At 30.4% G+C, this 15,253-nt stretch overlaps 1 non-coding gene across 1 annotated transcript; it reads right to left on the reverse strand.

Moving 5' to 3' along the window:
- Positions 1-10,209: 10,209 nt before the first annotated feature.
- Positions 10,210-10,316, reverse strand: LOC139903095 (small nucleolar RNA R71). The gene has a single exon (XR_011777940.1). It is a non-coding gene; the product is annotated as a small nucleolar RNA R71 (small nucleolar RNA).
- Positions 10,317-15,253: the final 4,937 nt, after the last annotated feature.

Below are 15,253 nucleotides of genomic sequence, written 5' to 3' on the forward strand. Positions count from 1 at the left end.
ATGATGGTTGTTTGGGTGTCGGTCGAATAGAAAACAGAAGTAAACAGAAACAGATGCATCGATAGCCTTAGTCGAGTAGCAAAAAAAAGTAAATAAAACTTAAGGTGTTGTATTGGTGGTTTATGGTATTATTTGAAAGTGTAAAACAGTGGTCAAGGTGAGAATGGTGATGAGGTGACGAGTTTCTCAAATGAGAGTTGCCATGGGTAACTAACAGAAGATTGAATTGATTATGGTTGTTTCGGGCTGCACAAAAAGAATAGCAGTGGTAGCTTCGGTTTAATTAGAGCAAACAACGAATGGGTTTCGCCATGAGAGGTGGTTGTGGACACTCGAAGAAGAAAGAAGTTGATTGTCTTCCCCCATATTCCTTCCACATATATAAATATATTTACATCTAGATATTATAGAGGAACGAATGAAACAAAATATGTACAGTTTATGTTACAGTTCAGCACCCTGATATTTTAGATTTTTCATCAACAAGGAATCTGGTAACAGGGAAATAAAAGAGAAAATTTAAAAAGTAGAAAATGAAGTGTAACGGATTTTGTATTCATCTGATTTTATATTTTATATTTAATAATTCATAAATATACTAATAATAATACTTCTAATAATAATAATTATATTAATAATAATATTAATGATAATGATGTTAATAATTATAAAGATGATAATAATAATATTATTAATGATAATAATAATATATTATATTTATAATAATAACTATAATAATAATAATAATTTTTAATAATAATGGTAATATTAGTAATAACAATAATAATATAACAAATTACATGTAACGAATTTTATATCTATATATTACATATATTTATATTTATATTTATATGTATACACATTTATTTACAAATAATGGTTCGTGAATCGTCGAGAATGGTTGAAGGTTAATTAAATATATTAACATAGTTCCAAAATTTTTGAGACTCAATATCACAGATTTTGCTTATCGTGTCGGAAACATGTAAAGATTAAGGTTTAAATTTGGTCGGAAATTTCCGGGTCGTTACAACGTCGTAAGCGAAATGCTATATTTTTGTAAAGTATTTTTTTTTTATAAAAATATATATAATTTTTAATTTTGTAAAAATATATTGTTTTTGTAATAAGTGTTAAAAATATATAAAAGAAAATATATATATATATATATATATATATATATATATATATATATATATATATATATATATATATATATATATATATATATATATATATATATATATATATATCTTTAAGATTTTTGTTATAAAATTAATAAGTATTTTTATCTTAAGTTTTTAAAATATAAATTTATTTTTAGTTTATATAAATTATCTATCTTTTATTTTGTAAAATTAAAAATCATATAAATATATAAAATCGAACTGGGCCAGAATAAAAAAAAAATTCGAAGCCCAAAACATTTTTTAAATAAACTGAACTGGGCCGAACCTGTTTTTAGCCCACTACCAGTCCAGGTACTGTATAGCTCCGCGATCGCGGAGCATAACAGATGTGACGACCCAGAAATTTCCGACCAAATTTAAACTTAATATTTAAATGAATTAATGTTTCTGACACGATAAACAAAGTCTGTTAAGTTGAAATTCAAAAATTTGGAACTGTGTTCATGTAACCTTCGACTTTTCCGGACGATTCACGAACCACTATTTGTAAATAAGATATGTATATATTTGAGATTGATATTTACATGATTAAATGTTTCCAACATGTTAAGCAATCAAACTTGTTAAGATTTGATTAATTGAAACGGATTTTACATAAACATTTGACCACCCAGTTTGTCCGACGATTCACGAACGTTAAAACTTGTAAAAATGACATGATGAAATATTTATGGACATATATATATATATATATATATATATATATATATATATATATATATATATATATATATATATATATATATATATATATTTAACATGGTATTATGATAAGTAAGTATCTCATTAAGTATTTTAACAATGGGTTATATACATAAAATGAGACTACTAAATTAAGGAATTTAAAACAAGATATATATATATATATATATATATATATATATATATATATATATATATATATATATATATATATATATATATATATATATATATATATATATATATATATATAACGGTTATCGACGTAATAACGTCTTAATTAAAATAAATACATATGTATTGTATTAAGATATATTAATACATTATGTTTAACATTATATAATGATAATTAAGTATATCATTAAGTGTATTAACAATGAACTATATACATAAAACGAGACTACTAACTTAAGGATTTCGAAACAATATATACATGTAACGATTAACGACGAAATAACGACTTAATTAAAATGTATATATATGTAATGTAATAAGAAGTATTAATACACATTTGAAAGACTTAAAGACATATATCAAAATACTTATACTTGACAAAGATAGTTGTAATCGTATTCTCGTTCGTTTTCATCAAGAATTCTACTCGTATTCATGCGGTATTTGTACTCATATTATACCCAGCTTCTAGATGTACATACTATTTGTATATAAACTTCAATGATCAGCTCTTAGCAGCCCTTAATGAGTCATTAAACATTTGGGAACCATCATTTGACAACTAGCATGACTTATGAGCAAGAAAACAAAAACTAGTAACCTTATATTGACTAAGCATTAGGCATTTTTTTCAAACAACGCACACATCACATTTCTTTGATATTTTTCTTTATCTTAACTCTATTTAAACACAAGAACGTCTCTACTTCAGTAACATTGATAATGTAGATCAATATAGCTTCAATTTCAATCAAAAAAACATCATCATTCAAGAACACATCAAGAACACTTTGAAAAATCCTTTTAAGTTTGCTAGATTACTTTCAATCTTGCAAATCCATTTCAAGTGATCATCCAACCTCAAGAAATCTACATTTATATCAGTAGGTGTTCTTTCTAAATCAAGGTAATAATTATATTTAAGCTTTGATTAAAATTTATAAACATAATTATCTTAATTCACGTAGTAATCTTACTTGAACTTGTTTTTCGTGTCATTATTCTACTTCAAGAACTTCCAAGCCATCAAAGATTCTTTGAAGCTCTAGATCATTTCTCATCATTTTAAGTAGGTTTACCTACTAGACTTAAGGTAGTAATGATGTTCATAACATCGTTCAATTCTTACTTATATAACTATCTTATTCGAAGAAAATAACTTGTAATCACTAGAACATAGTTTAGTTAATTCTAAACTTGTTCGCAAACAAAGTTAATACTTCTAAATTAACTTTTAAAAACAATTAAACACATGTTTTATATCTATATGATATGCTAACTCAATAATTTAAAACTTGGAAACACGAAGAACACCGTAAAACCGGACATACGCCGTCGTAGTAAAACCGGGGGCTGTTTCAGGTTGGATAATAAAAAAAACTATCTTAGACTTTGATTTAAAGATTTGTATTTTGAGAAAATAATATTTCATATAAACATGATAACATATCCAAAAATTATGGTTAAACTCAAAGTAGAAGTATGTTTTTCAAAATGGTCATCAAGATGTCGTTCTTTCGACGGAAATGACTACCTCTTTCAAATATGGACTTGTAACCTATAACTTCGACTATAAACCACTAATTTTTTAGTATATTTCTAAATACTAGATTTCATTAAGAAACCATAGCAATTTGAAACACTCAAAACCGATTTGTAACGAATAAGTTATGGGCAAAACAATATTGGGTAAAAATGGCTAAAATAGGCTACGGGATTTTTATACAAAATCTATACTAACCATATCCTAGATAAATTTTCTTTTATTATACATGTATTCTAACATGTCATGAGTATTTCCTTGTAATATACTAGTCTCGATTTAATCCGAGACAATATCATGTAATCTTGATTAGTTAAGACAATAGTTACACAATACGTCGGATAAATCGAAAGACACCACATACACAATACGTCGAGATTACTTCAAAGACAATAGCTGTATTGTGGGTCATGATTGAGTCTTATACAATATGTGTACACTCTGTTTTGATTATTACAGGGTGATATTTTTGAACTATATATGTACTACTAACATTGGACTACTAATTGTGGACTACTAACATTGGACTACTAATTGTCGACTACTAACGATTGGACTGCTAACTTGACAACTTAAATCATCAACACGTAAATAAAAATATGATGTGAATGTATTTCTATCATACTTTGATATATGTATATATTTGTTATAGGTTCGTGAATCGATCCGTGGCTAAGTCTAATTTTCGACGAATTGAAAATTTGTGAAAGTGAATTTCATTATTCCCTTTTATTATATTTTTGGGCTGAGAATACATGCGCTGTTTTATAAACTGTTTTACGAAATGGAAACAAGCACTTAAACTATATTCTATGGTTGGATTACGAATACCGAATATCGCCCCTTGTTAGCTTGGTAGCCTAAGAATTAGGGAAATGACCCCTAATTGATGCGAATCCTAAAAATAGATCTATGGACCTTGACATGGCCCATTCGGGTTACGAATGCTTTAGTACTTTGATTGATATATACTGATTGCGACGGCCGGTATATAGCATGCAGATTGCGAAATGCCTGTATGCGGGGGATATTCTATATGCATCATGTTAGTTCGGTTACCAAGTGTTCACCATATGAATGATTTTATCTTTATGCAGATTGCGAAATGCCTGTATAATGATTATGGAAATGAAAATGAAAACGAAAATCTTATGGTCTATTAAATTGTTAGAAATGAATATTTATGATAAACTAATGAACTCACCAACCTTTTTGGTTGACACTTTTAAACATGTTTATTCTCAGGTATGAAAGAAATCTTCCGCTATGCATTTGCCCAATTTAAAGATATTACTTGGAGTCATTCATGACATATTTCAAAAGACGTTGCATTCGAGTCGTTGAGTTCAACAAGATTATATTAAAGTAAATGACAGATTAAGTCATTTATAGTCTAATTATATTGTGAAATGGTATGCATATTTGTCAACTATCATTATAATGAAAGTTGTCTTTTAAAAACGAATGCAATGTTTGTAAAACGTATCATATAGAGGTCAATACCTCGTAATGGGACCAAATGTTATTGTATTTGTCCATATGGATTTGGACGGGCCATTACAGTTGGTATCAGAGCATTGGTCTTAGCGAACCAGGTCTTGCATTAGTGTGTCTAACTGATAAGTTGTTATGATGCATTAATGAGTCTGGACTTCGACCGTGTCTGCATGTCAAAAGTTTTGCTTATCATCTATTGTCGGGAATTACCTGCTTAACATTCTTAGTCTAGACACGTCTTACTACATTGATTGCATGATTAGTGTATAGAAAAAATTCATATCTTAGCGTATCTGTTACTGTAAACTTTGTCTGACAGCTTCCAAAAATTCCTCCATAATTTGCGGAATCCTTTGTACTCTATATAGGTATTCTATGCAAATAGAATATCATTCGATATCCGAAAATCATTTCATACCGAAAATCCTTTATCTAACCGTGCAAGATGAATCCTGCAACTAGTTCGAGTTCCTCAGAATCTGACAGCTATTCCGATATGGATTTCTACCTGAGCTCCGAAAGCAGTGTAACCGGAATGGATCAACCAATCAGCCATCACCAATTCTGGATGAATTGGGGATGGGTTCATAGTTGACTTAATCAGTGGAGACAAGAATAAGGCAATCCCTTCCATCCACCAAATTTCTCTCTTGGCGAAGAACCCGAAGCACTTACCGGCGAACCTGTTCGAAACACCATCTTCACCCTCATTTCCAGAATAGCTCGAAACGATTACGTCATATCTACTATTCTAAACCTTATTCATCCTCTCATTCCGACCGCCCATCATCCCGGAGTAATAGAAGAAGTCAACGAACTTCGCGATCGAGTAATCAATCTGGAGAATATAGTGCACAACTTACAAGCACCAGCAACACCAACGGCATCACCAGTACCCCCATCAACAGCACCTGTATCACCAGCAGTCTCACCATCATCAGCAACACCGGCAGTACCACAAGCTTCACAAGTTCCATAACCACCGCAGATATCAACACATCAATCACCAATATGAATATTATACTATCGAGTTATGAAATATTAACTCATTATTTCCAAAGAGATTATATATATATATATATATATATATATATATATATATATATATATATATATATATATATATATATATATATATATATATGAATTTTGAAACCATATTATATCTTTTCATACTAAGCTGTTACGTGTGAATTTTGAAGGGTAAATACTACTTGATTGATTCACATTACTAAAATGCCATGATATACATCCTTCGTTAACAACCTAAATCTCTGCATCACCTCAAAGAATTCTGTCCCCTAATAAACCAAGTGTATTATTCAATTAGGTTTGATTTTTGATAATGCTACAAATGAACATATATTTCATAGCATTATCCTTCCAGAAAGACAAGCTTTTAGTTGCAATTATTCTCTTTACAAGTGATATTCGTTTAAATAATAAAAGGTGAAGACAAAAGGCAGAATTGACGATTTGAAGACGCAAATGGCCAAAAAGCTAAAAAGTACAAGTTATAATCTAAGAGGTTCAGTTTATTGATGATTAACGTCTAAAAATGATAAAAGTACAAATCGCGGAACGCAAAGTACAAGATATCTCAGCGTACAAAAAGACGTTTGAAAATCCGTAACCGGGACTTAAATCGAGAAATAACGTATGACTTAACGGAGCTGAAAGTACAAGTCAACTATGCACAAAAATATAATATAATATATATATAATTAATATAAATTATATATAATTAAATATTATGTCGACAAACAAAAAAACAAATCAAAGTGAGCTGGAGCAGCCCTCCATGCGATCGCATGGGATTTGGGCATCACAGCCATGCGATCGCATGGAGCCAAAAGTCTGGCCAGGTCTATAAATTGATCATTTTTTGGCCGATTTTAGTAGACCAGAAGACACCAGAGATTTTAAATCTCTTCTTCTTTTTCTATTTCTATATCTATATTCATGTTATAATTTTAATTTAAGTTAATTTTAACAATAAGGTTATTGTAACAAATGTTTTAAGGTTTTGTAAGTCAAAACTCTGTCCGTGTAACACTACGCGATTAATACTCATTGTAAGTTATGTTCAACCTTTTTAATTTAATGTCTCGTAGCTAAGTTATTATTATGCTTATTTGAGCCTAAGTAATCGTGATGTTAGACTAAATATTAAAGACCGCATTATTGAACTTTGGACCATAATTAATGTTTGAACAAAGACCGACACTTGTGGGCATTGGACTATGAACTATTAATAGATGGGGGTATTGTCTAATCGAGTGACAACTCATTGGAGTCTGTCGAACCTATCTTCAAATTAATTAGCCTAATGATTAATAATGATTATGGTTGTCCTATTTAGTGACATTCATATGGAGTCTATTATAATCATTTAATTAATTATTCAGGTTGGGTAATTGAGTATTCAAACTGATCAAGTGTCTAAATTAATAATCATATCTAATTAAAACAGTGGTGGATTACATACGGTGATAACTGGTGTAATTGTTGACAGAAGTGATAACTGCGTCACAGTTTAAATCCTTAATTAGTTGGACTATTTGACTTCGGGTATAAGGATAATTTGACGAGGACACTCGCATTTTATATTTATGACCGATGGACTATTATGGGTAAAAGCCAGATAGACGTATCAAATAAACCAGGTCAAAGAACAATTAACCCGGGGTAATAATATATAACCAAAACGTCAAACATCATGATTACGGAAGTTTAAATAAGCATAATCCTTTTATTTCATATTTTATCGCTATTTTATTTACTCGCAATTTATTTTATCGCAATTTACATTATCGCAAAAACTAAAAATTTGACAAACCGGTCATTAAACGGTAAAAACCCCCCTTTTATAATAATAATAATACTAAATTATATATAAACTTATATTATTTATATATATATATATATATATATATATATATATATATATATATATATATATATATACATATATATATATATATATATATATATATATATATATATATATATATATATATATATATATATATATATATATATATATATATATATATATATATATATATATATATATAAACTTATGTTTTCATAGACACAATAAGGCTTCCTGTGGAACGAACCGGACTTACTAAAAACTACACTACTCTACGATTAGGTACACTGCCTATAAGTGTGTAGCAAGGTTTAGGTATATCCATTCATTAAATAATTAAATAACTTGTGTAAATTGTAGTGTAATATATAGTATTTTAATACCCATTTTATATACACCTCGCTAGACATCAAGTATATTTTTGGCGCCGCTGCCGGGGAACTCTTGGTTAAATTGAAAACATAAAACATAAAAAAAAAATTATTTAAGTTTGTATTTTTTTAATTAAGTTTTGAAAATTTTAAAAATTAAAAATTAAAAATCAAAAAATAAAAAAATAAAAATAAACGGCCTGATACTGTCGCAGGCCCAAACTTCAGGCCTGCTAATCGAAGCCATGCGTTCGCATGGCCAGAAGGCTTTAACTCCATGCGATCGCATGGAGTGATGTGACCTGCCTGAAACCTCAGCCCATCGAATTAGGGTTTAATTAAAATATAATTAATAATAATTAATAATAATTAGGGTTTAATTAATTTATTATTTAGTTTTTAGTTTTAATTAATTTGTAATTTAAGTTTTAATTAGTTTTAATTTTATAAAATTAATACTTTTATAAAATAATAATATAAAAATAATATTTTTATAAAAATTGTATTTTTAGCATTTTAGTTATAATTTATATTTTTATCGTTTATTCAAAATTTTTAATAATTATCGTTCGTAATTAGTTTTAAGTTAGTATTTGCCATAGTAATTTTATATTCCTAGATTTATAAGTTTTGCCATAAAATCCCTTAAGTGCTTTTTCCTTAGAAATAAGATCTAGGCGCTTTAGAATTTTGCGACGCCACTTTAAGTTTATAGATTTTAGTGCTTTTTAAGTAATTATCGTTTTCTATATAGATTTGCATTTTAAGTTCTAATACCTTTAGGCACAAGTTTTAGATTTAGTTTTTAGACTTTTAAGTTTCGACGTTTTCTTTCTTACTTTTAATTTTCGACGTTTTTCGACGCGCTTTTTCTTTTTCATTTCTACGCTCTAGTTTTTTAGGACCTAGAATTTTCTTTATTTTCTTTAAATTTTGTCAGAAAAATTATTGTAAGCAATTAAATTAATAGACATCCAAATTTTCTGGTTTCTAGTAATAGTTGGATTTGTTAGTGGCGAGTTGTGGACTTCCGATTTAAAGGGTCCTGGCTACCTGCTGCATCTTTTGGCTATTCGAAACGTAGGTAAAATCAGAAAAGTCTATTAATTTGATAACTTATATAATTTTTATTTTTATAACTAATGGGATATTCAGTGAATGCACCGAGCAAAACATTCACCACCTTTCATACGTTCACCACCTGTAACTCGATCAAGGCATCTAGCAAATATTGCTGCCATTGAATTTTTAGAATCATCATCAAGTCGAACAAGTACTTCAATTCAAATTTCTGATAATCCATTTTTTGAACCCGACTTCACAATTGAGAACCCGGAGGATATTCAGGGACAATTCCAAGATCCTGAACCATTAAACATTCCTCCTGAACCACAATATATTCAAACGGAGTTCGTAGAAGAAGGAACAGTTAAATCAGAATCTTCTAGTGATTCGGATTCAACTAATCAAAATATGGAAGATCTAGAACCTCAAACTATGGAAGACCGAATGAGAGCCACACGTACGGGCCAAGGTCAGGCCATTGCTCAACCAGAAGTTACAGCACCAAATTTTGAAATTAAAGGACAAATCATACACATGGTTACTAATCAATGCCAATTCGGTGGTACAGCAAAAGAAGATCCAAACGAACATCTTCGAACCTTTAATAGAATTTGTACTTTATTTAAAATTCGAGAAATTGAAGATGAAACGATCTATCTTATGTTGTTCCCTTGGACTTTAATTGGGGAAGCTAAAGATTGTTTAGAATCATTACCCGAAGGAGCAATTGATACATGGGATGTCTTAGTAGAGAAATTTCTTCAAAGATTCTTTCCGGCATCTAAAGCCGGGAGACTTCAAGGAGAAATTGCCACGTTCGCACAAAAGCCAAATGAAACGTTATTTGAGGCGTGGACAAGATTCAGAAAGATGTTGAGAGGATGTCCTCAACACGGTTTAGACACTTTTCAAATAGTTCAAATATTCTATAAAGGCGTCAATATCGCTACAAGAAAAGACATCCACACAGCTGGTGGTGGTTCCATTATGAAGAAAACCGCTACTGAAGCTCACAAGATTATCGATAAAACAGCCTCCCACTCACATGAGTGGCACCAAGAGAAAGATATCTTACATTCATCCAAAGCGGCTAGAGCCGATTCTAGCCATGACTTTGATTCCGTTTCTGCAAAAATAGATGCTTTTGAAAGACGAATGGAAAAGTTGACTAAAGATATTCATGCAATACAAATCAGTTGTGAGCAATGCGGTGGACCACACTTAACGAAAGACTGTAATATTGAGCAAATGATGGATCCACGTGAGAATGTTTCCTACATAAACCAAAGGCAGGGAAATAATTATCAAAATAATTATCAACAACCAAGGCAAAACCTCAATCGAAGTCAAAACATTCTTTACAATCCAAATAGACCCAACAATAACAATAATAATCAAAACAACACTTTCAATCAACAAAGGCCAGGCTTATATAAACCACCACAACAAACTGAAGAGAAAAAGTCAAATCTGGAAGAAATGGTATTAAAGTTAGTTGAATCTCAAAAACAATTTATTACATCTCAAACCCAAACAAATGAAAAGTTTGATCAGTCATTTAGAACTCAACAAACTTCCATTTTAAATCTGGAAAAACAAGTGGGTACTCTAGCAGGCCTGATGAGTGAAATGAAACAAGGAAAGCTACCAAGTAATACTGAAGTAAATCCTCGTAATGAAAATGTTAACATGGTTTCAACGAATTCTGAAAAACCAGAAATAAAAGAGGAAAAGATTTCAGACGATGAAGAAATCACACCACCACCAGGTTTTGAAAAACTAATGTATGCACCATACAAACCACCCATTCCGTTTCCAATAAAAGTTGAATATGAGCAAGAAATAGGTAATAAAGTTTGTGTTGGTGATACCTCGAAAAGAAAAAGGAAGAGTAAGCAAGAACAAGAAACTAAAGCCGTTAAAATAGAACCATTGAATATTATTCCACCGGAATTTCCACCTAAGTCGGGTGATCCGGGTGAATTTATTGTTCCTTGTTTACTTAGTGATTGTGTCATGTATAATGAACTAGAAGATCTAGGTGCAAGTGTGAGTATTATGCCTCTTTCATTATATAAGAAGTTAGATGTATGTGGGTTAAGTCCAACAAAAATGAGTGTTCGATTCTTTGACCAAACCATTAGACACCCAGTTGGAATTGCTGACAACCGACCCATTCAAGTAGGTAATTTAACCTTTCTAGTCGAATTTGTTGTCATAGACATAGAATAGGACTCAAACTTTCCTCTACTTTTAGGTCGACCATTCTTAGCATCCACCAAGGCGTTAATTGATGTAAGAGAAGGTAGAATGACACTTAATGACGGTGAAAAATCGATCACCTTTGTGAGTCGAAAGTCTAGATCTCCACCAACCAAAACCGTTGAACCAATAACTCCAACGGTAGTGCTTAACAATGTTAAAATGCCTAAGTGTGGGGAAGATGAAGTAACACCTAATGATGACCTGATAATAAAAAACCCCATTAATGATACGAAATTGGATGACCTCGTTATTAACAGTTCAATGAAAAAGCTTTATAAACGAGTTCACGATGCTAGGATTAAGGGGAACTTTAAGTTATGTAACCGATTAGTATCCAATCTGTCATCAAAAGAAAAAGAGAAATTAATTGATTTTGTGAAAATTACAAAAGAAACCGACTAATGGCTTAAAACAAAAATCACATATATGCAAGTTGATGATGGTCTGATGAAAGTTGACGATGAAGTTAACCACGATTTCAACACCACAGCTAACTAAGTGTGGGGAGATTCAAAAGTTTTAAAGATAATTTCATGCTATCTAAAAGTTAGATATTCTATTTTCGTGTAGTTCCGAGAATAGAATCCGATTGGTCTTTTCTACTAGCAGACCCTAAAGAACTAGTCCTCTCCCCCCATTCTGAATTTTTTGTTTTTAGGTTTTACAAGATGAAGCATGCATTTGATATCAGCCATGGTTTAATAAGCTTCAAAGGTAAGTTTTTATTTATTTTATGCTTTTAACCTTTTGTTTTTAAACGCTAAATTGTCGCTATAAAGTATTAAATTGATATTCATTAAAAATAGGTATAATAAACCGAAATTACTAATATCAAGACAAAAATTTAATCCATCACTACAAAATTTACCGTTTATTCATAAGGAATAAATATCTTTAATCAATCAACTCAAAATATTTCAAAAATTAGTCAGGAGTCAAACTAGGTAATATAGCCGAAATTACTTTAAGGGACGTATATTTTTGTTAATATTTGATTGATTAAAGTGGGATAAAAGACCAAAAATATTTTTTATTTTTATTTTTCCTTCTTTTTTTAATTAATATATAACTATTATATTTTAATATTTTATTATAGTATTTTAAAATTTATAAAAATTAATGTATAAAAATATTAAAAATATTTATATTTTATTAATATGCATTTTAAATTTAAGTTTTGTGTGATTTTAAAAAAAACAAAATTTACTTTATTTTATTAAGTTAAAAATATGATTTCTAAAAATTCGTCGTAAGTTAAACACTAGGTCTTGAACCGAAATTGCTTTACCCGAGGGAGGGACGAAAATTTTTTTATCATTATTTTTAAGTCTTATTGATATAAAGTATGCCAAAAACATTAAAAAACCAAAAATCTTTGTTTTTAAAACAACCGCTTTAAAATGACAAATTTTAAAATTTTGTTGAGGGACGAACTAGGTGAACGTACCGAAACTACCTCGTCCTAAATACTACCGTTTAACGACCGGTTTATTTATATGTAAATTAAGGTAAAACCGCGCACTTTCAAAGACTGGCATTAAGTTCAGCAAAAGCTACTAATTTGACGACAAGACGAAACACAAATGTGATATAACAAATGACGAAATGAACAAATATGTTTGGAAACTTTGGTAAAATTTTAATCATTTTCTACGCTAATCACCCTCATGAATTTAAATTTTTACTGATTTCTTGTAAATGAGGGCATTGCAAGATCTTAAGTGTGTGGAGGGATTAAATCTTTCGGTTAAACATATTATTAATACACTTAGTTTAATTGCCAAATTTTATGAAAAATTTGAAAATTTTTCAATTAAATGAATTCAAAATCATGTTTATACATATTTATGAACGATAAAACTAGGTGATAAAACCGAAATTATCGTTGCCTCAAAAAGGACATAAATTGAGAAACAACCTTAAATGCTAGAATTCATTTAAGAATGGAATAGACGAGAATAAAAAGGCAAAGAAAAATATAAACAAAAGCTAAGTGTGGGAAGAATTACCAAGTTATTTAAAACATATATCACACATTTTTGTACAAGATTATTGCAGGTACTTTTGCTTTGGACTAAATTAATCAGTTTTACCCGGTTTACTGTAATATAAATATATGAGAAAGATGGATCTACACGATGAATCAATTCCATCATTATAGGAAGTGAAGTCTTCCAAAAAAGACACGCGCTTCTTGATTTAGGTCAAGAAGTTGTCGTCCAGACCAGCTTTAGGTTGACGAAAAATCTAGAAAAGTCATCTCTAAAATCAGCAGGAAATCCACGGACCTCAGCATCAAACAGGGTCGCCATGTGGTTAGACTTGTCCTAACCATGAGAGGATCTGTCTCGTAAAATGGGGAGGGTGCCGTGAAAATTAGCTGGATAAGACTAATGAATCAGACCCCCAGAAAGGATAATCTCCTTAACGATTAAAAATCAGCTTTTAAGCCTGATATTACTCAATCCTTGAGATTGACCTTAAAGATTGAGAATTCAAACTCATGAAATTCAATGATATCTAAACTCGAGCTTGAACGAGAAAATATTTTGATCAAAACTAAAACCGATTTGTTTTCTGAAAAACCCATTTTCAATACGTTCATTACCATTGAACGTAAAATCCTAATATTTCATCAGAATTCATTAGGTCACCTGAACCAAATCGGGTGTCAACCGTAAGAACGGTGGTTGCATAGCATGGTCAAAGACAGGACCTTGTGCCAGACCGAAAAACTATAGGGTGATCTTTACTATTGCTCCTACCAAGGATAGTAACTGCATCCGACACATTGTGGACCATAATTATACGCATGTCATTAGACATCGCCTTAACAGTTGCTTGTTCATCGCTTTCCTTTACAACCGGACGGTCGTTTACCGAAAGGTAATATACGGAACAAGTAAAATGGACGTGTGCTTTCCTAATACAAGGTTAGCAAGTGGGTGACACAAAACCGCAAATTTTGAGCTAAAATTTTAAAATCTGAAACCCACAACCCACGAAAACAATTTTGCAAACACTGGTGAAGGGTTATTCCGGAAAACCTGTCTAGGGTAAAATCTAGATTGAATTTTCAATAGATCAAATATTTTCATAAAGATCCAATTTCCTAAAGGATCTAAATTTTTATAGTCATGTGGGCCTGTAAACCACAATGTTACTATCATTGTTCATACCACTGTATCGAAATCACTGATGTATAAAGTGTGAAAAATAAAGAAGTGATTAGTGTGATTCAAGTTCTATATTGCTTGAGGACAAGCAACGCTCAAGTGTGGGAATATTTGATAATGCTACAAACGAACATATATTTTATAGCATTATCCTTCCAGAAAGACAAGCTTTTAGTTGCAATTGTTCTATTTACAAGTGATATTCGTTTAAATAATAAAAAGTGAAGACAAAAGGCAGAATTGACGATTTGAAGACGCAAATGGCCAAAAAGCTAAAAAGTACAAGTTATAATCTAAGAGGTTCAGTTTATTGATGATTAACGTCTAAAAATGATAAAAGTACAAGTCGCGAAACGCAAAGTACAAGATATCTCAGCGTACAAAAAGACGTTTGA

This window comes from Rutidosis leptorrhynchoides, chromosome 3 (assembly GCF_046630445.1).
Source record: "Rutidosis leptorrhynchoides isolate AG116_Rl617_1_P2 chromosome 3, CSIRO_AGI_Rlap_v1, whole genome shotgun sequence".
NCBI classification, from domain to species: Eukaryota; Viridiplantae; Streptophyta; class Magnoliopsida; order Asterales; family Asteraceae; genus Rutidosis; species Rutidosis leptorrhynchoides.